The sequence below is a fragment of the Pogona vitticeps genome, chromosome 1 (assembly GCF_051106095.1).
Source record: "Pogona vitticeps strain Pit_001003342236 chromosome 1, PviZW2.1, whole genome shotgun sequence".
NCBI classification, from domain to species: domain Eukaryota; kingdom Metazoa; phylum Chordata; class Lepidosauria; order Squamata; family Agamidae; genus Pogona; species Pogona vitticeps.
Window position 1 is genome coordinate 278,266,715 of NC_135783.1, and position 26,030 is coordinate 278,292,744.

General features: G+C 40.0%; 1 long non-coding RNA gene across 1 annotated transcript; it reads right to left on the reverse strand.

The window, feature by feature from the left end:
- Nucleotides 1–3,732: 3,732 nt before the first annotated feature.
- Nucleotides 3,733–25,009, reverse strand: LOC144585871 (uncharacterized). The gene is made up of 2 exons (XR_013540466.1): nt 24,916–25,009; nt 3,733–12,870 (listed from the first exon to the last, which is right to left on the reverse strand). It is a non-coding gene; the product is annotated as an uncharacterized LOC144585871 (long non-coding RNA).
- Between the last annotated feature and the right edge of the window lie 1,021 nt (nt 25,010–26,030).

Here is a 26,030-nt window from a genome sequence, read left to right on the forward strand (position 1 = left end):
ATGTGTAATGGGGAAATGAGAACTGCTTTACATCTGCTGGAAATTCTACTGAAAATGAAACATCTAACACATATTTGATTTGTCTTGCTGACACTTTCCATCGGTCAGAAAGTTGAAGAAGGAACAAGGGGATCCGGTTTCTTGGATGTAATTCCCATTGAGAGGGAAGAAGTGGTAGATTAAATGAAAGCAAAGGAATCTTAGAGAAAATATCTTCTTGGAATTCATGCTAAAGAAGGCTGAGAAAAGTGAGTGCAGCTGGAAAACTAGTCTTCAAAAGTTTCAGAGAAAAATGGGTGAGATTCTCATGGCTAAAAGTCCTAACAGGAGTGTGGGAATGGGTACTGGGAAACAGGGTACTGATGGCAAATCACAAATTATTCAGAGAAGTTAAAATGGGGAACGTTTAAAGAAGACAGTGTTGCTTCACAAGGATTCTCTAATGAGCTGGCACTCAGGAGTGACATGCATAGGACATGGAAGGAGGAACATACAGCCAAGGATCACTACTTGTCCCTCAGAATCATTTACCATAACTAGCATTTTTAGCATCCTGGGCAATCCACATCATCTGACACCTATCCTTCCATGATGCAAGGGCACAAGCCCTCTCCACCCCAAGAAAAGGGAGGAGGAGAAAGTGGTGGCTCTCCAAAGAAGAAAGAGATAGTCCATGCTTTCAAATAAAAGGAAGTGGATAGGACCTGGAGGTTATCTATTTTCCTAATATTCATCAACATACAGTATTCACCTCTAGATTTTGAGGCCTTCTAAATTTTGCCAGCCTGGAGCAAAGCGCCAGTTGCTTCATCGTCGTTCTGGCCCTGTTCGTCACTTTGGTAGCTTTGGATTGGTGTGGAAATGGTTTTGGGAAGGTAGCTTAAGTTGTTATGATTAACTAGATGGAGAGAAGAGAGATCAATAGTACTCCTAGTTTTGCATTAGCGTTGCATATTTTATTGATATTTTGTCATTTCATATTTTGATTGATGTATACCTTAATATCTTATCGTTTCAGTGACATTTGGATAACGTTTGTCAAATGTTGACAAATGTCTCATACCTAATTATTACTTTTATTGAATTGATGATTTCTTTGTTTAGCAATTTATTAAGTAGAAGGCAGAATATTAATTTCACCTTCTTGATAATGAAAATTATCACCACTGAGTGATGAATTTTAAAACATCATAATTCTGTCTGGATATATCTTTGCTGCTGCAGTCCTTGTGAAGTTTCTTCTGGTCACAGTAGGGCCAGTATACTTAGATGGAGACACTCAGAAGCCAAATACATGCATACCACAATAAAAATGTAAATTTTACACAGAGGATTGTGCTATAAACTATTTCTTAACAATCAATTGCTCCAATCATCCTCTATACACTATAAATCCATGCATGTGTATCGTTTGTTTACATACAACTGTGTCAAGAGCAATCACTGAAAAGCACAAGGTAAGAATGAAATGAGGCAGTGTTGAAATGTTTATGCATGTGAGAATAATAATCTGAAAGCTGCAGAGCTGGAAGGGACCCTATGGATCACTGAGTCCAGCCACTATCAAGGAGGCACAGTAGGGAACTGAACTCCCCATGGCTCTTTAGAGTGGGACTGAACAACACAGTTAGCACATCTTTGAACCAGCACTTCCTTAACTGTTTGTTGAAAGACAATCTCATTGTCAGAACAAGTAGTAGAATGGGGTAGCCTTCATCAAACCGCCATTTTGACAGGTGCCCCATCCTTTCAGGTGGGATTTCTGGGTCAAGGGTCGACTACTAGAACACATCCTTCCACTGGATTTCGTATCTATCTTGTAAGCTTTTTTGTGATTGGTTCCAGAAGATTTGATTTCCCAGTGTGATTGCTGAGGCATTTATCTCTGTGGGAATAATAATAATAATAATAATAATAATAATAATAATAATAATAAATGTCAAAGGGAGAATATGTTAGTACTGTACTAATCACAGGTAATCTGCATTTCCTTCACATAAAGTCTGAACATAATATGCATACAGAGCTAATGTGTAGATTATTGATAATTCTATCTGGTGTATTTTCATTTAGAGTTATCCAACTAATTAAGAAAAAAATACCAGTCAAAGAAATTTGGATTTTGATCCTTATACATCTGCAGTCTCCAGTTTTGACTGAAGATAGCAAGAATTAATTTTTTATGGATATCCTGAGCATCCATAGCAGAGATCCCATTTTTTGAGTAACGAGTCCTACAAGGCTTTCTAGCCATGCAATTGTATTATTGGGGGAAAAAAATCATTTTCTGCATCTCTGCACTGGAAAAACATTGCTGCAAAAGAAAGTATATGATCAAATTTTTTATTATTGGCCGATTAAATCAAGAACGTTCAAACTCAATTGTGGCTGGTACAAATAGAATCCAACCATTACTTTGTAACTTATTTTCAACTGCCAAATTTTTATCATAAATTGGTGCATTTCTTTATTGCAGATACAAAGCAGAAAACAATTCTATTAATAGATTGTATAGAAGTTCCACTTACATAATTTTAAACTGCTGTCAAATTCTACATTGCAGCAATAATGAAGACTATTAATTTGCATCTGACATTCCAACTAATTAAGAATCGAAATATCAAATCTGCTCTCTATTATAGAGTAGTTTTTCTTACCCATCCTAGTGAAAAATTAAGCCATGAAATTTCTTTTTGTTATCAGCCTGATGCCATGATGTCTAGCATTCATTCCCATAAGTGTGGAAAATTGACAAAATTATAGCCTGGTTAGGGAAACAAAGAAGTGATGAAAATAGAACTCCTCACTTGTGTCAGCTTCCTGGTGGCAGTTTTGTTAAACAGGTGACCATCCCTTTCTTTGAATATTTTCCACAAAGGTCAAAGGGAAAGGCACACAAATAGTCAGGTTGCTGAAGGCTGTATGTGAATGGTAGTTAAGTGTTAATTAGTGTTTTTGTTGCTGTTTAATGGGCCTGGAACTGGAGGGGGGGGGCTGGAGCTTCTTATCTTACCAACTTAGTCCACTGCAAAAAAGAACAGTTATTTGTTTCAGAAAGTTTAAGAATTACCACTCAAGTCAACATATAGTATCTGTTGACGGGATATTTGTTCATCTGCCTTCTGCCCACCAGTGCTCCTAAAATGATATAGATATGGTCTCTTGCTGTTACTTGCAATCGAGTCCCCTCCAGCTTATGGCAATCCTGTGAAAGTATGGTCACCAAAACGTCCTGTCCTCAACAGCCCTGCTCAGTTCTTGTAAACTCTGGAGATCGTTCAGGCTTAATATAATCTAGGACCCACTTTTTTGTCTTTCTGGTTGTCCAGGGTGTCTGCAAAGCTCTCCCATAGCACCATGTTTCAAAGAAATCAATTCCTCTCCCCGGCACCCAGTCAAACTTCTTTGCTGTCCAGCTTTCACACCTAAACATAGTGATTGGGAATACAACAATGTGGATGATCTTGGTCTTTCTCTCCAGTGATACATCCTTGCACTTGATGATCTTTTCTAATTCCTTCGCTGGTGCCTTTTGGAGTCTCAGGCTTCTTGGCTTCAGTCTCCATTTCAATTAAAGACGAAACCACAGTATACAACATCATTAATGATTCAGTTTCTTTATTGTCAGCATGGAAGTTCTGGAGTTCCTCTGCAGTCATGATTTTGGTCTCCTTAATGTTCAACTGCAGAGTTGCTTTGGCTCTTTCTTCTTTCATTTTCACTATCAGTCATTTCAAGTCATTGCTGCTTCTGCCAGTAAAATGGTGTCATCTGAATATCTTAAATTATTGATATTTCTTCCACTTGTTTTCACTACTATTTCATCTGAATCTAGTGTGGATTCCTCTATATGTTCTGCATATAGATCGGACATATAAGAGGATAAAATGCACCTTTGTCTAGCACTTTTGCCTATGGGAAATCATTCTGTTTACCTATACTCTGTCCTAACCTACTGTTGGGACAGATTACGCACCAGGACAATCAAGTGAGCAAGGCCCACCTATTTCCTTCAGAACAACCCATACTCATGAGCCACAAAGTCAAAGGCTTTGCTATAGTCAAAGTATCATAGACTGATTATCTTCTGAAATTCTTTGGTGCACTCCAGCAGATATTGCGATGGGATCCCGTTTCGTTTCTCTGCACTGATTACTGTAAGAGTCCTCTTTGTCTCTACATGAGTCTGACAGTCACTGAAAAACTGCATTCAGGGTTCTGACCATATTTCTGTCACTTGTTATTTTTGCTTTTCACTTGTCCTTTACAATTTTAGGTGTTTCTACAAGCATCCATCTAGGTTTTTCTTTTCTTTTTACTACAGGAATTGTTTTTTACATTCTTCCCTAAATATATATCTAGTTTCAATCTACAGTTCTTCTGGTTCATGGTCGGTTGAGTTTAATAACACAGATCTGTTCTTTATGTGGATTTAAATTCATCAATAATATTGTTTAAATCAGTCTCTCTTTTTTATTATTTATTTATTTATTTATTTATTCATTCATTCATCCATCCATTCATTCATTCATTTTGGCCAAGGCCCTTTTAGGAGCTCTTCTCAGGTTCCAGAACACAGATATTTTTCAGAATATTTTTCAGTTTGTGGCTCCCTTCACATGTGTTGAGGAGGAGGGCAGGGGGGCTAAAGCATTTTTAAGAACATGAATGAGGTGGGGGTTTTCAGGTTAAAAAATGAGTTGTTTGTTTAAAAGAGAAATATTTGAGGAATGAGCAGGGCAGCAGAGTCTATACAGACCTGCTTGATCCAGAGGTGGGTGCTTACAGCCCTCAGACCTAGAGGTTACCTAACCCTTGAGAAATATGTAGCTGAACAAAAGTGAGCAAAATGGCTAGTAGTTCACAATGTGAAGAGGGCTTAGATTTCTATGTAGGGCAGAGGTTAGAGACATCTGGCCTTCCAGATGTTTTGGGCTCTCAGAAGTAAATGCAGCAACTGGCCAGCCATGAAAGCCACATCCCCACTCTTAGCACATTTTCTTATTCTAAATCAGGACAGGTAGGTCAATGACAAGGCAGGAATTAACTAGGTACAGACACATGGAAAGCCTCCATATAGCAATACCAAGGTGGGACACCCTGATCACTCTCCTGCTTGGAAAGAGCAATGTTTTGGGGAGAAGGGTAGTCGCTAGCCAGTCTAGCCAAGCAGCCCCTTTTCAGCTGCAAGTGCTTGTGTGTGTTGGGTGTCATTGGATGGAGATGGCACTTCTCCAGTGTCAAGCAGCAGAAGGGCTAAGACAAGCATGGACATCTTACAATTATGGCCAAACAAAGTCTTTTCTTTGTATTGTCTACAGGGCCTGACCAAGATGTTTTACTACCTGAACAAGAAGGCAGAATGGCATAGACCTGTCTGAGATTTAGCCACACTGGCGATGATCTCTCTGGGAAAGGAGACTGGACCTCACCAGAAATGCAACTTAAATAACTGTGGAAATCCCCTTCCCCTACACCTTCTGCTGAACATTTCAACACAGATAGAAGAATGCCTTAGTAATCCACTGGGACTTCAGAATCTACCCTTTAGGAATGCTTAGGGCAGAAACCTATTCATTTCAGCCAGGTTTGCACAGATTCAGATAATTAAAATATGGTTTATAATCTCACAATATACAAGTTCACAGGAATCTTCTACCTCCTCCTTCGTCCCATCTCCTTTTGCTTCTGCCCTTCAGAGCTTGCAGATTACTCCCACAGACTGACAGAAGAGCAAGCTGAAATGGTGAACAAGTCACTTTTCTTCTCCGCTTCTATTTCCTTTTCAACCCTTTCTTTCTTTTCTATGTAAGTGGTAAGCTCTTTGGGGCCAAAGCTGTCCCTTTCTATAAATATATGCCATGTCTAACACAATGGCCCCATGATCTCGCTTGTTGCCTCTCACTCCTACAATAATACAAATAATCATGTCTTTCTGCAAGCTGTACTAAACCTACATGCCTCACACCCTCTTCCTTACGGTGTCTGCTTCCATTTGTCAGGGAGTGAATGCATCGGTTTGATATATGCAGAGAACAGATGATATAGTCAAGCCTCACTTACGTTTATTTAAACTGCATCCATCACTATTTGCAGCTGGCTGCTGGAACTTCAATTGTATCTCTTCCTATGCTGCACCCAAAAGTTCCTTCTTTGCCTGTGCTTTTTTTCTAAAGGCAAACTTGAACAATAGATAAAATGCACAGGCAAAGAAGGAAACTTCTGTTCCATTTGGGGCTCGACTTGGTTGTGCATTTCTATGCTTGATGTGTCTCTAGGTCATAGAATCATAGAACAGAATTATAGAACAATGATGTTGGAAGGGGCCAATAAGGTCATCAAGTCCAACCCCCTGCTCAATGCAGGAATACAAATCAATGGATATCTGCCAGGTGGTTGTCTAAGTGTCTCTTGAATGCCTCCAGTGTTGGGGCACTCACCACCTCTTGAGGTAATTGGTTCCACTGTGATACTGCTCTAACAGGAAGATTTTCCTGGTACGATATATCTAGGTATTAAGGATCTAAATAAAGCAAAGGTGAAAATCATGAACCCATGTGGCCCAATGGCCAGTAAGCATGAACAATCCATAGAATAATCCATGTCAGCATTTTTAGATGAATGGTAGCAAGAGGACTGAGAACAGAACTGTCCAGCTCTCCCTGCAATCTTTCTGCCATGGCTGTTGTATGCTAAGAGACCTGGCGGACACATTCTCTTCTACATTTATGATCATGAAATCACAGTGATCACAGAACAGCAGACTTGGAACGGAGTCCAGAGAGGTTTATAACAAGACTCTTTAAAAAATGGTTTGCACATGGATTTCATCCATTAGAGACTACCTGTAAAGTGCTGTGTGATAACAACTGTAAGACTTGTGTTATTATAGACAGGAAATTTAATTTAAGATACAGAACACCTTACATGTTCATGGTATTAGCAGGAAAACAAAATATGTTGTTTCCCCACCGCTTAATACTATCTAGAATAATGTTCTGTCTGATATAGGAAACTTGCAATTAATACATAATTAATTAGTACATAAAAATAGATTAGCTATAGCCTATTGCTCTCTGAGGTCAAAGCATTGACAGAGTAAGTGCTGGTGATTTTCATGGCCTTATTTGGGCTATCAGCACCAGCGAGGCATCTTTTCATTTGTTCCAGAGTTCTTTGTGAAACCTCCAATTTGCCCGCATAGTTTCTGCCTTTCAGTTCCCAAACCCCTTTAAAAAGAGGCAAAATTGGTTTCATTTAATAGGTGATGTTAAAAGACTTTCCCAGTGAACTCAATGGAAAAGAGGGAATAGGGCAAACCCAACTTTTTGCCCTCTCTGACAGAAATCATTCCAGTTTGACCACCTGATGGGCTCTTGGGGTTAATTAGAAAATCCCCATCAAGAGCTCAGAGGCCAATATCAGCTGTCAAAATCCCACATTCCCGCTCTTTCAAGTGCAAAACAACCTGTGTCTGAAGATGGGCCAGAGTATAAAAGGGCACGCCACCGCCACTGTGGGCTCTGACTTAGCTCTATTCATAGCCTCACTACTATGAATACAGCAAAATCTCAAATGAAAGTTTTAATCTCCCCACTGCATTCATCCCAGAGAGAAAAGGGTTTCCCTTTTAACAATTTCCCCCCTTAAATCTTTTGTGCTGGTGCGCTTTGGTGTGTTTGGAGGGAGCCTTTTTACTCTGACCCAGCAAAGGCTTTTTTGCCATAAAAAGCACTGCACCTAAACCTTTTATGCTGGAATCAGAGTAAAGGTCTCCTCAGACCAAAAGTAACTAATACAAAAGGACTTAAATGCTGAGTGAACATGCATTTTATGGCCTCTGATTGCAGCTAGCTAAGGTACCTACTTGTGCTTTGTCACCTTTTTTCCAACCTGTATATAACCTGCCAAAATAATGAAGAACCTGAGAATTTCTGTGTTTAGAACAACTTTGTTAGAGGGTGTTACAGCTAGAAGAAATGGGTACCAGTGCACCTCTCTGCAGAAGACAGGTCTACAGCCTGGATGCTAAATCCAATTATTGTCAGATATACACAGAGTACTGCCCAACTCATCCGAGCATCCTATTGCCTTATGGGTCGCTAATGAAAACTTCTCCTTCAAGATAAGCAGTTTTATGAAATCTTTCTCTTTTTTTAGGTATAAGCCTACAAGCTATCTTGGCTGCTGCAACAACAGGATATAAGGAGTATGCAGTATGAAAATACGTACATTTACAAAGCTCATATTTCATCTTTTTTGGCACTGAGCAAAATGCATTTGTACAAAATCATCCTCATGGTAAATCTTGTCTGAGGAAGTGGATTGTAAACCATAACAGCTCAAAATGAAATAAATCTGTTGGGTTTTAACATAACAGGATGCTTTCTTTTCTTCTTTTTGCAATATATGTTGAAGCAAACTAACATATGTCTTTCTGTGACAACTAGAATAATTATAAGCATTAACAAAAGCATCCAATTTTGTTTAACTTTTCAGTACTCAGGCCTATAATTAGGGTGGAGAAAGTGGGATTTTGCTCCAGGGTGCCAAAATGTAGAAGGCACTGAAATCTACAGGTTTATCCACCGGTAACTGTTAGGAAAATAAACAACATTGCCTCCTGACCCTATTCACTTTCCTTTTAAAAACAAACAAACATATTCCTTCTTGTGGAACACCAGATTCTTCTCTTCATTTTTCTTGCTTTCTGTCCAGGTCCATGCTTAGCACAGAGTGGATGGGGGACGGTGTCATTTGTCCTGGGAACCAAAATTTATAATTACTGTTCTGTCTGTACTGATCTGATCAAGAACATTGTGATTAATATTGTCAAGGTTCAACACCGTGAAATCTAAATGGCTGAAACATAGTGTACAAATTAAACAGACTGTTGATGTGTGCACATGAAGTTATTTAAAATAATTAGAATTTTTGTAAATGTACTGGATACAGGACCATCTTCAGTCACTAGGTGGCAGATTTTCCTAAGTAGCACATATAGTTTAAAGCCAGAGTAAGTGATGGTCTCCAACATAGCTACAAAATTGTTCTCTTCCCTCTGGAGGAGCCTTCTCTTTTAGGCATGGAGTGGCCATACTACATACATACAGGGTTTTAAGGATGCACCATGGAAGATGGTATAACTGGAATATCAGGAGCTGTGGCTTCAAACAAACAGATGGGCACAATGTCTCCAACTCTGACAGTTGCATAACCTTACTTGAAACTTCCTTTAATGTATCAAATGAAGGACAGTTCTGAACAATGTATTTCCCGTCCTTTGGTACATATAACAAATAACATGAAATACCTTTTACAGTTCTGTTGTTATTTGTAACAGAAAGAGAAGAGCCACATATATAAAAATTTGCTATTCATGGGGGTCAGAGGTGCCCCTCTAAATGAAGTTAGCTACTTTGAAGTTAGCTACTTTGAGGTTGGCATTTTCTGAGCTGACTGCAAGCACCTGCTTATAACTCAAACAAAGCCGAAGCTACAATTTGCCGTAAGTAGACAAACCACTTTGCACCATCTCACAGCAAACAAAATCTCTTGGGACCAATATGGTCTGTTTTAAAAGAAGCACTCTTCCTCCTACATAATGAGAACATTCCCTCTTTTTTTTTCTTTTTCTTTTTGCTTGACTACAGCCCAAAGTGCTATACAAATCAGACGGCCACATTTATTACTTTAAAAGGGCATCTGTAATGATATTAATGGCTAAATATTCAGGCAGGCAGATTGTACAGAAAGGGAGATTTTTGTATTAAAATGCATCTCCTTCATGCATCTTTAGTAGCATTGCTTGGTCTTTTGGAGGGTTATTTCACTATAGAATGCCACTGATTGACTCGCAAAACTCAGGCAGATGCTATTCTACTCTCATTTAGAATTGCCTCGGTCTTTCAAAGGGTTTTCCCGAGCCCCCCCCACCTCCAGGTACCATTCGAAGTCACCTTTTGTACCGAGTTCCTCTTACAGATATGAAGGAGGCATGATTTTATGAGTGAGGGAGAATGCCTCTCCCTCCTTCTGCAGGATTGGGTTCCCTTCAAGTGATGATTGTTTTGTTTCTTTCCTCCAGAGCAGTAACACCTACATTGTATGAGGAGACACAGAAAGCATTCAAACCCTTCAGCAGTCCATTCACTTGAAGGCAGCTGGACGGACTAAAGTGTTCAGCTTGCCCTCTTCACTCTTCGGTGAGTTCTGTGCAAAGCCCGGGTTTGGAGGCCTTCCCTTCGCAGATCCAACCAATTAATGAGAGAATGATTTGTGTAAAAGGAGTGAGGGGGAGGGATGTGGCACTGTTTGGTCTGCCTCGATCATTTGCCTATTTGGGTTTGTAATTAAATGATACTGCTCAAGTCCTCCACCATAATGAGGAAATGGCTGGCTGGTCTTTTTTCTTCCATGCCTTCTTCTTCTCCTCCCTTTTTAAAATGCACAATGAAAAAGTAAGGCTGTTTACATAATTAATAGCCATGTGTGGCTTTTCTTTCATATTAAAGGACTAATAAGGGTTTGAATATAAGGCCTCCTGTTAATCTAGCAGTAATTGGAATTAATACTTCCCCAGCCAGATTTTTTATCAAACAAGACATTGGGGGTGGCGGGTGGGGAGAAAGCATGAATTTAGCATCACCTAATTCTGATGGACCAGTGAATTGGTCCTTTTCAAGAGATGTTTTCGTACAATGAAGAGTTCAAAAGGTCCTAAGGGAATGCTAAGGACCTCTGTGCCCTGAGATTTGTGTGTTACTGACCAGGATAAAATTTTGTAGAAGTCCTATGGCTGTTCGCTTCTTAAAAGGCTGTTAAAAGAAAATAACCAACCTATTTTTTTCTCATTGTGCTCATCCTTCTGTCCCCTCCTTTCATTTTCAAGTTACTTATCTCACCAAGTCCCTTTCCTATCGCTGATGTTTATAATGGGGTATGTTTGTATGTGTCTGTGTGTGCTTGCATGTGTGTCAGATATACAATCAGTTAAAATATTTAATTACTTTTATATGCTAGCAACTAGTTTGAAATTTGGCTTCCCTATCCATCTGCCAGCTACACAGGGTATATTTTGGCAATTCTGCCTTCAGAGGATATTTAATATAACTGTCACTCATTCAAAGCTGTTATACATTTTCATATTTCAGTATATTCTACATCTAAAAAGCTTTATAAAATGATATTTCCCCTATATTTTGTTAATTTCTTGTCTGTTCTTTCAGAAACATGTGTCTGAGAGAAATGGGTTTCCAAAGGCAAAAGCAGCAAATGGCAATTAAACAAGTATGCATCCTGTGCCCCTAACAGGGGAAAGGTCCATAGGTTCACTGAAAGGACCTATGCTTTGTGTGCAGTAGTTAGAAAGTTCACAAATTGGCTATCTCTATACAACTAGAAGAATTACCAAATCTCTCTTATGGCAAACCTCCCACGATAGCCTAAGTATGAAGGACTCAGAAGTGATTTACCAGTATCTCCTTCTGATGGCAGTCTGGGATTATGCAGCTTGCCCACTGGAGCACAGGTGGCAGAATACATAACCCCATCAGCTAAACATGCTCTGGGTGACCTTGTCCGGCCCCTCTTCCTAGGGCACAGTGAGAATTCAAACCGGGCTTTCCAAACCACTAATCATACCAACTTAATCTGGGTTTGTTGTTGTTGTTTAGTTGTTAAGTGACCCCATGGACCAGAGCACGCCAGGCCCTCCTGTCTTCCACTGCCTCCTGGAGTTGGGTCAAATTCATGTTGGTCACTTCGATGACACTGTCCAACTGTGGGGGAATGCCCCTCCCTGAAGTTGCTAAGCTGTTAGCTGATTCTACAATAGTAGAGAACACTCTCCTGGATGATGTCACAGCTGCTTCTGAGAGGAGGCATGGCTACCCATTCTTCCTCTTTCTCATAGTGATAGGGAGCTAGCTTAATTGCCTTTCCTTGGGCCAATCATAATGGCATTATGTACCCATTGTCCTACTTGAACTCAGTCAACTATCTGTATACTGTCAAATATCTGTTAGCTTCTAAGGTTAATAAAACACAGTCCTCATGGGGGCAGGGTAGGGTAGTCTTGATCTTCTCCTTCTAAGACTAGTTGCCCATCAGGAGCACTGCTGGCAGACATCCCTGTGTGTCGCTGACTTCTCTTTGCTATCCTAATTACTTGTGACTACATAAATTATCAGCCTTCTCATTTCATGACTCCAACATCCAACCATCTCATCCTCTGACGTCCCCTTCTCCTCTTGCCTTCCCATTTTCCCAACATCAGGGTCTTTTCCAGGGAGTCTTCTCTTCTCATCAGATGGCCAAAGTACTGGAGCCTCAGCTTCAGGATCTGTCCTTTCAGTGAGCACTCAAGCTTGATTTCCTTTAGAATTGATAGGTTTGTTCTCCTTGCAGTCCAGGGGACTCTCAAGAGTCTCCTCCAACACCACAATTCAAAAGCATCAATTCTTCAGCAGTCACCCTTCTTTATGGTCCAGCTTTCACTTCCATACATCGCTACTGGAAAAACCATAGCTTTGACTATGCGGACCTTTGTCAGCAAGGTGATGTCTCTGCTTTTTAAGATGCTGTCAAGGTTTGTCATCGCTTTCCTCCCAAGAAGCAGGTGTCTTTGAATTTCGTGGCTGCTGTCACCATCTGCAGTGATCATGGAGCCCAAGAAAGTAAAATCTGTCACTGCCTCCATATCTTCCCCTTCTATTTGCCAGGAGGTGATGGGACCAATGGCCATGATCTTCGTTTTTTGCATGTTGAGCTTCAGACCATTTTTTTTTGCCCTCTCCTCTTTCACCCTCATTAAGAGGTTCTTTAATTCCTCCTCACTTTCTGCCATCAGAGTGGTTCGCATGATGTATTCTGCAAATAAGGTAAATAAGCAGGGAGACAATATACAGCCTTGTCATATTCCTTTCCCAATTTTGAAACAAATCTGGGTTAGAAAATACTAAATCCACACCTCACCCCACTTTTTTGTTTTTCCTTTCCCTTCTTCCATTTTACAAACTCAGGGAGGACCTGGAATTTTTTTTTAAAATGACACATATAGGAAGTGGAAGAAAGGCCAGGCCAGAAAGAAAGACTACAGATAAATCACATTACAGGGATATCATTAGGATGGCAAAAGCTGAGAATGAGCTGAGGTCAGCAAGAGAAGGCAAGAGCAACAAAAGAGCATCCTTCATGTACTTTTGCAGCAAAAAACAGAAAATAAATAGTGGCTCAGCAACGCATTGGAGATGGTAATGAAAAGGCAGACGTGCTCCATTTCTACTTCAGCTTGGTCTTCTCCCAAAAGGCAGTCAATGCTCCTCCAGGCAAATGTGAAGTACAAAGGGAAGGGACAGGATTGCACCTTGAGATTGATAAACACATAGTCAAGAAGTACTTTATTACTTCCAACATGTTCAGATCCCCAGATACTCTGGGGATCCAAGAATACTGAAGGAACTGGCAGATGAGGTTGTTACATTTATGGGCTATGTAGTACCAGCAAAGAGGAATATCTTTAATTCCCTGAATTGCACAACAGAAGGGCCAGTTTTAACCTTAAGAGTTAAAATTGAGTAGCAAGTTCCCAAGCAGCCCCCAGTGCATTTAACCAGCTCAAGTAATTACTTAGACACTGCTTTTGAGATAAAGCAAAAATAGTTCTTTACTCACTGATGCTGCAAGTTGTAGGCTTGAATTGGCAGACTTCAATAAAACACACACACACAAAAACAAAAACTTCAGAGGGACTGAATAAAACTGTTAAAATAGTAAAAAAAAATTGTATCCTTTCAGGCCGCATGGCAGATAGAAGATGATGGACAGGAGGGGCTCAAGGAAGCATACTTCCTTTCTGGTATCTTAAAAGCTTCTCACTAAACAGAGGCAGGAAAACAACAAGAGATAAGGGAGAGTTCATTTTTGCCCACCAAAAAGAAAGAATTAGTTAATTGGTCAAGAGAGGAGGGGGTCATGAAAGGTAGTCGCACAAGCACGTCCTCCTTCTTAGGTGATAATTCTAACAGAACTCTCAGAACCAATGTCTACTGTTTTCTTGCAATCATGGAGGATGGGTAAAGTGCCAAATGATTGGAGGAGGGCTAACATCATCCTTATCTTCAAAAAGAAAAAAAAGAAGGAAACCGGGAACTACAAACCAGCCAGCCATCAATTCCAGGGAAAATTCTGGAGCAAATTATAAAGCGGTCACTTTGCAAGCACCTTGTAAACGATACAATAATAACTAGAAATCAACTTGTATTTGACAAGAACAAATCCTGCCAGACTAATCTTATCTCAATTTTTGATCTGGTAGCCTTCCTGGTAGACAGTATGAATACTATAGACGTGATATATATTGACTTCAACAAAGCCTTTGACAAAGTGCCCCATGATATTTTTATTAGCAAGCTAATTAGCTGTGGGCTGGATAGAACAACTGTCAAGTGGATACAAAGTTGGTTACAGACTCATATTCAGAGAGTGCTTAGCAAAGGCTCCTTATCAAACCAGAGAAGTTAACAAGTGGGGTACCCCAAAGCTCAGTCCTGGACCCGGTGCTCTTCAATATTTTTCTTCAAAACTTGGATGATGGAGTGTAGAGAATACTTACCAAATTTGAAGATGACACAAAATTGGATGAAATAACTAATACCCTGGAAGACAGAACAAAATTCAAAAAGATCTTGATAGGCTTGAGCACTGGGCTGAAAACAACAGAATGGAATTTTAAAGGGGTAAGTACAAAGTTTGACACCTCGGAGGGGGAGGACCAAATATACAATTACAAGATGGAGAATACTTGGCTTGGTACTACTATGAGTGAGAAGGATCTTGTAATTGTAGATCACAAACTGAATTTCAGTCAACAGCATGATGCGGCTGCGTTAACAGAAATATAATCTCAAAACCCTATGAGGTAGTAGTTCCCCTTACTTTCCAAGACTGGATGTCCACCTTAACTCCTTAACATCATCAGGTCCTTTCATGAGGAAATGAAGAGCACTGTAGTTTTTGATGGCTCCACATCAAATCTCTTTGACATCCGAAGCAGAATGAAACAGGGCTGTGTCCTCGCACTGACCCTGTATGGGATCTTTTTTGTTGTCATGCTGAAGCACGCCTTTGGAACTGCAACAGGTGTCTAGATCAGATGGAAAGCTCTTTAATCTCTCTAGCTCGAGAGCGAAGACTAAAGTCCAGCTGAAATGCATGCAGGACTTCCTCTTCACTGATGATGCAGCTGTTGTTGCCCATTCTGCTGAAGACCTCCAACAACTCATGAATCATTTTAGCAAGGCCTACCAAGACTTTGGAGTAACAATCACCCTCAAGAAAACACAAATCATGGGCCAGGGCGTGGAGTCAGCTCCCTCTATTACCATCTCCACACAAGAATTGGAGGTTGTTCATGACTGTGTACCTTGGCTCAACCATCTCTGACACCCTCTCTCTAGATGTCGAGCTGGACAAACACATTGGCAAAGCAGCTACCATGTTCTCTAGACTCACAAAGAGAGTATGGCTTAATAAGAAGCTGACAGCATGTACCAAGATCCAGGTCTATAGAGCCTGTGTCCCGAGTACACTCCTGTACTGCAGTGAGTCCTGGACCCTTTGTGCACAGCAGGAAAGGAACCTGAACACGTTCCATATGCGTTATCTCCAACACATTTTTGGTATCACCTGGCAGGACAAAGTTCCAAATAGAGTAATTCTAGAACAAGCTGGAATTTTTAGCATGTATACATTACTGAAACAGAGCCATCTGCATTGGCTCGGGCATAGGGTTGCCAGATGTCCGGCAAAAGGAGGACATGTCCTACTTTTCAGGATCATGTCCTCCATCTGGCAGGCAAAGGTAAAAAACTTTAAAATTTCCGGCTTTTGCATCTCCATCCCCACCGGCCAAATAAGCCACCTCTCACTGTTACTTCCTTGGTTGCGACAGGGCGCTTGGTTCTTTCAAAGATTGGAGATAAGCCGGCTTGATCGTTTAGGGCTGCTACAGCCCGAGGCAATCAATCCAGGGCTTGTGGGAGAGGGAGGGGTGGCTTCATGAAGCTTGTTTATTGCCTCTGCCTGACCTGAATAAAGCAAGAAGGAAGGTGCGAGAGAGAAACTGGGTGGAAACGGACAGGAGAGGTGTGAGTGTGCTCAGAAAATACCTCCAGGAAAAGCTTGATTCATCATGTTTCATTCTTTGCGAGTCACTACCTTTCCAAGGTGTTCCAAATGTTGTATTTTAAAGGTGCTATTGTAGATATCACCTCTCTTATGTAAATGTGTAAATATGTTTATAATATGACTTCTTTCCTGTAAGCCCGAGTATGAAGTCCGACAGTATTGTGCTCAGATGCATGAAAAAGGTGAACCTGATGCTGTGCCAATGTCTTCCATTTTCCAAAGATTTTATTCTGTGGAAAAGAATTCCATTTTTCTGCCTTTCTTTTGGTTTCATCTTTGAGCTTACTGTAACACTGTAAGAGAATAAGGAATGGTGTATTTTTTTTTTCCTTTCAATTTCTCATTACTTACTCATTCTGCAACTTCCCCAGCTGGTACTGATCATGAACTCTCAATATCCAACATTAGTGTAAAGGTGTAAAAGAACATTAAAAGAATCATAATGCCAAAATATAATCTATACATTCCTCATGAATCTAAAGTCCACATAAAGAATGATTTCTTTATTAAACTCAATTAACCATGAACCAGAAGAACTGTGAATAAAAACAAGAGATACTATTAGGGAAGAATGCAAAATGACACTTCCTGTAGTAAAAAGAAAATAAAATCCTATATGGTTGATGGAAGAAACACTTAAAATTATAAAGGAGAAGCAAGAACCAAAAGTAAAAGGTGAAAGAAATAGGTTCAGAACCATGAATGCAGCTTTTCAGCAACTGTCATGAAGAGACAAAGAGAATTATTACAGTAATCAGTGAAGAAAAATAGAGAACAAAAGGTAAAAAAGCAAGAGATCTCTTCCAGATGATCCAAGAAATCAAAGGGGAAATGTAAGCCTAGATAAGGAATGCTGAATTACCAACAGGTAAGCACACTAACCAATCAGGAAAAAGGAAAAAGAAGATGGAAACAGCATTTGAAAATACAAGATGGAAACAGTTTACTGAAGTCCTATACAGAAGAAAGAAAAGGATGACAGACTCCTTTGAAGATGAATCCTATGATGAAGTTCTATGAAGTGAAGTGAAAGCTGCTCTGAAAGTACCAGGAAGAAATAAATCACATGGGGTAGATAGAATACCAATAGAACTTTCAAGCCACAGATATTAACTGTTAAAATCCTAGCAAGAATTTGCGAACAAATATGGAAAGCAAAACAATGGCCCACAGACTGGAAACATTCAATATACATTCTGATCCCCGAGAAAGGAGATGCCAAGGAGTGCAGTAACTACAGGACCATTATTTTAATTTCCCATGAAAGCAATGTGATACTCAAGGTGCTATAATAAATACTTTCACCCTATAAGGAACAATAAATGTCTGATATTCAAGCTAGATTTCAAAAAGGAAAAGGCATTTGAGATCATATTGCAAATATCTACTGGCTACTTGAGTGCACCAAAGAATTTCAGAAGAAGATCAGCGTATGCCTTATAGACTACAGCACTGGTTCCCAGGTTTTCTTGCACTGAAATTTGCAGAAGCTTCCACCACAACCTATGTTGGCTGGGGTTTCTGGGTACTGCAGAACCTGGGTTCCCAAAGGTTGAGAACTAGAGATGGGAACTTAACTGTGGTTTGGCAGTTTGGCCACAGATGTTGATTTCTATTCAATCTGTATACAGAACATATCATACGGAAATCCACACTAGATTCAGATGAAGGAGTGAAAAGTGGTGGAAGAAACATCAGTAATTTAAGACATGCAGATGACACCATCTTACTGGCAGAAAACAGCAAGAATTTAGAACAACTTTTAGTGAAAGTGAGTGAAGAAAGTGCCAATGCAGGACTGAGACTGAATATTAATTAGACCAAAATCATGACTACAGAAAAACTATATAACTGTAATGTTTACAATGAAGATATTGAAATTGTTAAAGGTTTTGTATTCCTTGGTTCAATGAAGACCGCAAGAAAACTGAGATTTGGAAGGGCGGCAATGAATTTTATTTATTTATTTATTTATTTGACTTCTACACCACCCACCCATCTGGCTGCCAAGGCCACTCTGGGCAGTTTACATATTAAACAAGAACAATTCAAAGCAATAAACATAATAGTTATAAACTCAAAATAAGCACAAACGACCAAAAAATTTAAGTAATAATAATTAAAATTATAGAAAAGCAAGACATCAGGACTAATAATATGAGCGTTAAGACCAATCACTGTATTAAGATCTTATAAGGTATGGAAAGGCCTGTCATGTTTTTAATGATCATTTGAAAATTCCCAGTGAAGGTGCTAGGCAAATTTTGGGTGGGAGGTTCTTCCAAAGTTGAGGAGCGACTGCCGAGAAGTCCCGGTTTCTGGTCTTCTCTTTCCAGGCCTCTCTCAGGGTCAATACTCTTAACCGTCTGGCCTGGGAAGATTGTATAGGATGGGCAGATCTTGTCAGGAGGTGGTGTTCTGTCAGGTATTGAGGTCCCAAACTGTTTAGGGTCTTATTAGTTGAAGCTGGCATGGAAACGGACAGGAAAGCAGTGCAAGGTGGCCAGGGTGAGAGAGATGTGTTGATATTTCTTTACACCTCTCAATAGTCTGGTTGCCGTGTTCTCAACCTGCTGAGGTTTATGTAGCAGCCTCAAGAGAAGTCCCACATAGAAAGCATTACAGTAGTCTAATCTCAAGACTACCAGTGCATGAACCAGCGTGGTGTGGGACCCAGCGTCATGGTAGGGATGCAATGAAGGAGCTAGAAAAGATCATCAAGTGTAAGAATGTGTCACTGGAGACCCCAAGATCAAGATCATCCACACTATTATATTCCCAATCACTATGCACAGGTGTGAAAGCTGGACAGTAAAATTGATTTGTTAGAAATATGCTACTGGAGCAGAGCTCTGCAGACACCCTGGACTGCCAGAAAGACGAACACGTGATCAAATCAAGCCTGAATTATCTTTGGAGGTAAAAATGACAAAACTGAGGTTGTCTTATTTTGGGCACATCATGAGAAGGCAAGATTCTCTGGAAAAGACAATAATGGTAGGAAAGGTTGAAGGCAGCAAGAAAGAGGAAGACCAAATATGAGATGAATTGATGCCTTATAGGAAGCCTCAGGCTTGAGTTTACAAGAGCTGAGCAGTGCAAGAAAGACTGACTTTCTAAAGGAAGCCACAGGCTTGAATTTACATGAGCCGAGCAGGACAGTTGAGGACAGGACATTCTGGAGGTCACTCACTCACAAGATTGTCATACGAGTGAGAGGCGACTTGATGGCTCACAACAACAACAGCAAAATTATTTTGAACTAATTTGTTTCTGGGCAATCATCAAAGGCAGCCTCCGCAAATAAGACCGTGCCTTGTTTGTGGGAGTCATGCTTAATCTAAGGGTGGCTCAATCACGTCAAATCACCTCTGTCCAGGAAAAGTATCAGCATTAGATTATTTGTGCCTGCTGAGTAGAATCACAAACATAATTTGTGCATCCACTTTTTTCACGATCTAAATTAATTGTGCAAAATGCCATGATAATGATTCTGTTATTATGAACCTAATTTTTTAAATAAATGAACAGAAACCAGTTTAACAATTGGGAGACGTATTACAATAGGTGCCATTTCAATAATGAAATTATTTGGCCTTTCGTGATAAGGTTGGGCTTTTTGTAAAAATGTCCAGTGAAGAAACTGTGATGCAGCATGGCAGAGTAAGGAGGCCCCCTTGCATAAAATGGATTAATTTATATCCTCCAAGATTAAGGTCATATCGATATCATGCATGATCTCTATCGGCTTTACGGATTCTTGAACTTAATGTTCAGGCTCACTAAGGCCCATTCATACTTGGCAGATTGATATAGGAACTGACAATTCACTGCCACCCAAGTGTATCTTAGCCTACAAAGCTCACATAAATATTGCTGAACATATCCCATTGTGAGGGGGTCATTTATTCAACTTCCTGAAACTCTTTACTAAAAGGCCACTTTGTGAATAACTTAAAAGAACAGATACACTCTCTCTTTTTTTGTTTCTCTGCTATTTCTCTTAATTTTGCCAATAACTATCATGTTTTTTAAAATGGTCTTTTAAGAATATGCATAAAGCACAGAGAAAGCCCTACTGGATCATACCTGAAGCGTACCTAGGGCAACTTCCTGTTTGCCACAGTGGCCAAGGAAAATGCCCATGAGAAGCCTGCAACTAGGACAGGAGTGCAAAAAACACCTCAAATATAGCTTAAGAAAACCAAAGAATAATAAGCTGTGGAAGCAGGAGCCAAGTACTTTCCTAGTCTAACAGACATTGGAGAGAGCCCATCATTAAAGCTGAATGCAAATTAATGTTACGACAATGTAACCGAGACAGTTTTTCTGTGTTTGTGAACTCAGACGTCAAAGGAATGCCATGTCTAAGCCCTGAAGACCAATGACCAAGCAAAGGAAGCCAATTTGCAAAATCCTGAAAGATGAGAGGAGTAGCACTCGGATGCTCATGCTGGTGAAGAACTTTCTTCTTCAGTTACAGACTATCTCTAAAATCCAAATGCAAAAATAGGCAATACCTTCATAAACCACTAAAAATCTTCACATAATACACAAGCGTTCATGCATCAAAACACCACTTCATCAGGTTTGCACCAGTATGAAGAACTTGAAAGTCCAAGAGTTCATGGCAAGATGGGTTTTGCCAGGAAAGTTGCTCTTAGATGTTAAGCCCAGCAGTTCTTGGCAAGATAGATTTTGCCAGGCATGTCTCTCTTAGATGTAAATCAGGAGTCTGGTTGCTACTTTATGGATTACAAATTAGGCAGCTGTGGACTGAGTGTAGCAACCCCGTTCTCCAAGCAAGAAAGCACAGGCCATGTGTGCACCCACACCTTTCTACCTGGCCTTTGTTTGAAAAAAAAAATATGTTTCTGTTTGGCCTTTCTAGCCTTATAGGCAACAACTCTCTGGTAAAACTCTAAACCAGTGGGGACAAACCTTTTTGGGCCCGAGTACCCAAACTGATAAGAAACAAAAAACCAGGGGGCTGTGGGCCATGGTGGTGGCAGCGGAACCAGAAGTGGTGGTGGAAAGGGGGATCCCAGGCATGGAGGTGCCTTGGGAACCCACTCCAGATCCACCACCAGCACCAGCTGCTCCAGATCCTGGCCTGTCGCCTGTTGAAGTGCCAGCACTGCAGCTGCAGCCACCTCTGCAGGTCTGGCTGCGGGGGGGGGGGGAGTAGCAATTTATGGCTCGTATGCCCACAAAAAGGGCTCAGCATGCCAGCTGTGGCATGCTTGCCATAGGTTTGCCATCACTGCTTTAAACCCTCCTAGTGTATTTCTAACTGAAGGACCTGAGGGTTGAAATTCGGGCATAAGTTGTCACACTTTATTGGAAAAATGAAACAAGGCCATTTTGTAAGATCTTCAGATGTGAGACTGAAATTGGAGCAGACCAGGAAATGGTTCCATTGTGTCTATAGAAAGGGTGTAATTAGAAATATAGGGTGTAATTAGAAATATAGAAAGGGTGTAATTAAAAATATTCAGCTTCCCCTGCCCCTTTACCAACAAAGCAGCCCTGAATGAACATACAGATAATCAACTGAAATATTTATCATTCTTGAATGTTACGATTTGTTTTTCATTTCAATGCAAATGTATTTATTTCATACAAACAATATGTAACAAAACACTGTTATCCTTGCTATGCATGATTTCAAAGATTTTGTATTTGTAGAATACAAGGAAATACTGTAGGCAAAAAATTCATATTTTGATGAAAATAATGTACATTATTCTAGGAAAAATGCTTGCAAAAATACTAGTATCAGGCAAAATAGCATAAATGCATATGTTCCAAGAAATTACCATGAAACAGTGCATAAATTTCCATATGGATGTTCTTTAAATTAGAAACAGAAAGAAAGCAAGATCTATTGAGTCAATCAGTAATAAATGCCAAAAACATTTAAAAACAAAATGATGTTAAAATACTAAATGCAAATAAAATATAAGATAATCACTTGGCATGTGATGAGAAATACAAGCAACAACTAGTTTACTAGCAGCAATTCTATTTTAATAGATGAAATTTATTGTTGTATTGTTTTTAAACTATATTTTAAGCCTTTTGAGGTCTCACTCAGTTCTGGGGGAAAGCAACATGTAAATAAATAAAATAAACAAATATTATAGACTTGAATTATTTCTGAACTTTTTTACTTCTGGAACAACAAAACTTCTATCTCTGTGTAAACCAACTGCCCAGTGAGCCTCTGTGTGTGTGTGTGTGTGCGTGCGTGTGTATGCATACACATGTGTGTGTGAAGTAGGGAGAGGGGGGAAACTACTGCTGCCCTATATGTGGGAAAGAAAAAGAGTTCTATGGGGAGAGGACAAATCAGTGAGAAAGTAAAAGATTGGAAGATACAGTTGCCAAATTACTGAGTTGTTTGGCTTTACATGAATTCTAGCCATGTCAACCAGTGCCTGTTTACACGATTAGCTGATATTGATTCCCACCTTTAATTAGAAAAAGAATAAAATTTCTAGCCTTTGTAGAGGCTGAAATATGAGGCAAAATATATAGGTACCATTCTACCCAATTTTTACTTTTGCTACTGCCTTTGAGCTGCTCCTGAATTCAGATTCTTTGAGATACTCATGAATACTTTCTCAAGGCAACTGAAAAAGGAGAGAGAGAGAGAGAGAGAGAGAGAGAGAGAGAATATAATGGAATATACAAACATATCCTCAAACAATTCACAGATGTACACTACTGTGGAGGTGTTAGGTGCAGACATGGAGACATGATAACAGTCTTCCAATATCTGAAGGGTTGCCACATGGAAGAGGGCATTGATTTATTCTCCATTGTGCCTGAGGGTAGAACAAGAACCTATGGGTGCAAATTTCCTGACGGTGAGAACCATTAAGCAGTGGAACAGCTTGCCTCCCGATGATGTGGGTGCCCCATCGCTGGAGGTTTTGAAAAAAAGATCTAACTGCCATCTATCCGGTATGGTATGATGTTCAAGATGGTATGAGGTGTCCTGCCTTGGGCATGGAGTGGGACTAGAAGACCTCCAAGGTCTGTTCCAACCCTATGATGATTCTATGATTCTATATAGTGTCCCAGTGGACAATCCCAGGCCAGCAAAATCAGGGCCAATATGACAAATAGGCATCCTTCAATCTAGAGAGACCACGGCAACATGCTCTGCATGGAGGACTTGGAACAGCGTCCAGTATTTTGACGCTGTACGCAAAGCTGGAGTATCCTATCCAGGGCATGAAGCCTGGGTAAAATAATATGGAGGATAGGCTGTAAATGTATTTGCAAAGGCTTTCACGGCTGGGATCTAATGGTTGTTGTGGGTTTTTTGGGCTCTTTGGCCGTGTTCTGAAGGTTGTTCCTCGGATTTTGCCTCAAGGTTAACTCCTGAAGCCTTTTCCATTAGTGGATATAGCCACAAGGCAGTGGAGGTTTGAAGTCAAGAGTTTTCCTTCTTCTAGATGGGCTACCTTCCAGGGTTGACGAGTCCCACCTATCCGGCATCACAAACAAATAAGTCAAAAAAAAATTTCTGCAGGAGTTTATTCCAGCTAATATTGGCAGGTGAATCAAACCTCAGGTATCACAGAAATTAAAATAGAGTCTCCCATGGACTCATAAAGAAGAGTACCTTGTTTCAGAAGAATCCAGCATCACTCAACAATACACCACTATTAAAATATAATTCACAAATATACAGCAAGCATCACCCTTTAGCATCATCTAAAAGGTGATCCACATTCTTCTGTATTAGCAAGAAATAAAAATAAAAATAAAAAATGCAACAGTTCTGTGTCTGGAAAAACTGCAGTCATATGCATGTCCTTTCAGATGGAGTAACTGTGCATGAGGCTTATTTATTTACTCTAAGTGTGCTCAGACCACAACCAATTACATCAGATGCTTGTTAAGTATCTGAGGGATTGTGGGGGGGAATTAACTGACCAACTTAAATTGACTTATTTGACCAAAGGAAACAGAGAAAGAGGCAAATTTTTCCTGCTGGTTAGTTCTCTGCTATTATCTAATTTATTCTCTTGTGAGAATAAGTATGCTGACTTCATAAGAATTCTCAGGCTGATCAGGAGCTGAAATCCTTTTGCTTAGCATAGTAAGTTGCAACTAGAATAGGCAAACTGAATCAGTGGTACTTATGGAGGAGTTGACTCACCAAATCCCCATTGATTCAATGGGCCTACTTGCAATTTACTATGCTAAACAACAGGATTTCAGCCAGGATGTGCCTTGTCAGCATGGTAAACAATTCAATATGTTTTCAATGTCTCTTCATATATGGTCCATGAGAACAAGAAAAAATGCTAAGAAAAATGCTCATTTTTGAAAGCTAAATTGGTAGAACCAAGTCACACATCCTTATATTTTAGCACACTACATTCTTTCTAAAAATGGTTTCAGGACCCAATAGAAGCATTTCAGCTTTCTGTGACTTTTCACACAATATCATGAAACGAATTTTAAAGCTTTGCTTTCCCAAATCCCTACAAAATAACCATGATGCATTCCCCCCTCTATTATGCAAATAGATTAATCAGCGTATGCTTCAATGAGAATTAATTTATATTTGAATCTGAGGCCTAGATGCTTTATAATTGAACCCTTAGGCCAAGGTCTGAGCTAGGTAGCAAACCCATATTATTCATTTGACGAAATGGGAACTGACATAAATACTATGGCTAACTTTCAATCCGATTACTCCGTTACCTCACATCAATGCTATCCCAGCCATCAAGCTCTGGCGTCCTTCCTTTCACTGGCTTTGCTAACAAGTGACAACTCCTCCCTGATAAACAAGCACCCACGCTGCCACCTCGAACCCCCTCTCTTAACCGATAATTCCTGCTCAATGGGCTCTGTTTGACAAGGTGCTTTATTTTGTTTGTAGGAATCAAGGACTAAACAGTTTGGTGGGGGTGACTGGGTTTAAAGCTATTTTGTGGGATACAGTTTGAAACTTCCCACTCACCGCTGCCAAGTATTTTGAGACCTAACAAAAAGTAGAAATGTACATGGGCGCTTAACTTTTAAATTGAAAACAGTCATTTGAGTTTATTATGGAGGGTATTTTTAATTCCCCTTTTAAAAAGTGCAATGGAGGCTTTTTAAGGTAATGATGAGCAGTCAGTGTAAACTGAACCCACATTTTGCATAGTACCCTTATATTAAACACATGTGACAACCACTACATTCTTTCATTTGCATTGCACTGGAACATTAGTGTGTTTTTAAGAGAGAGAGAGAAAAAGGGTGCTCCCTGGAAAACTCTCGGCATTCAAAAAGATTAGCTGAACTGCCCACCAGGTGTAAGAAAGGCCTGTCTTTTTGCCTTCCATGGGCAACTTTGCGGTAGGGACCCTGATTATCAGTCAACCGTTAAATCGCCCACCAAAACAGTTTCACTGCGACATGGTTTGTTTTGCATTACTCATAATTAAGTTTCTCTGATTCCAGATTCCAAAAACTCCAGAGTTATGTTTAAATACACAGAAGGAATTCTGGAAAACAAAACAAAACAAGTCTTCCATTTACTTTGAAAAGCAAGAGTACTGAGGCATTGTTTTGCTATACATGTTTCATTGCCTGACAGCACAGCTCACCTCATTCAACAAGGCTTCCTAACTTCCAGTATAGCATTTTCAGGGGCTAAAGGGGTCACCACGAGGAGCAGGAAGTAGGGATGTCTGCTTCCATATGCCCAGTTGTTTTCATCTAAGCCTGGATCAAAATCCATGATTAGTAACTCACTTTACAGTTGAACAAAGGCAACTGCCATATACGGAATCAAACTGTGGCCTCATTTAGCCCAGTAGATCACCATA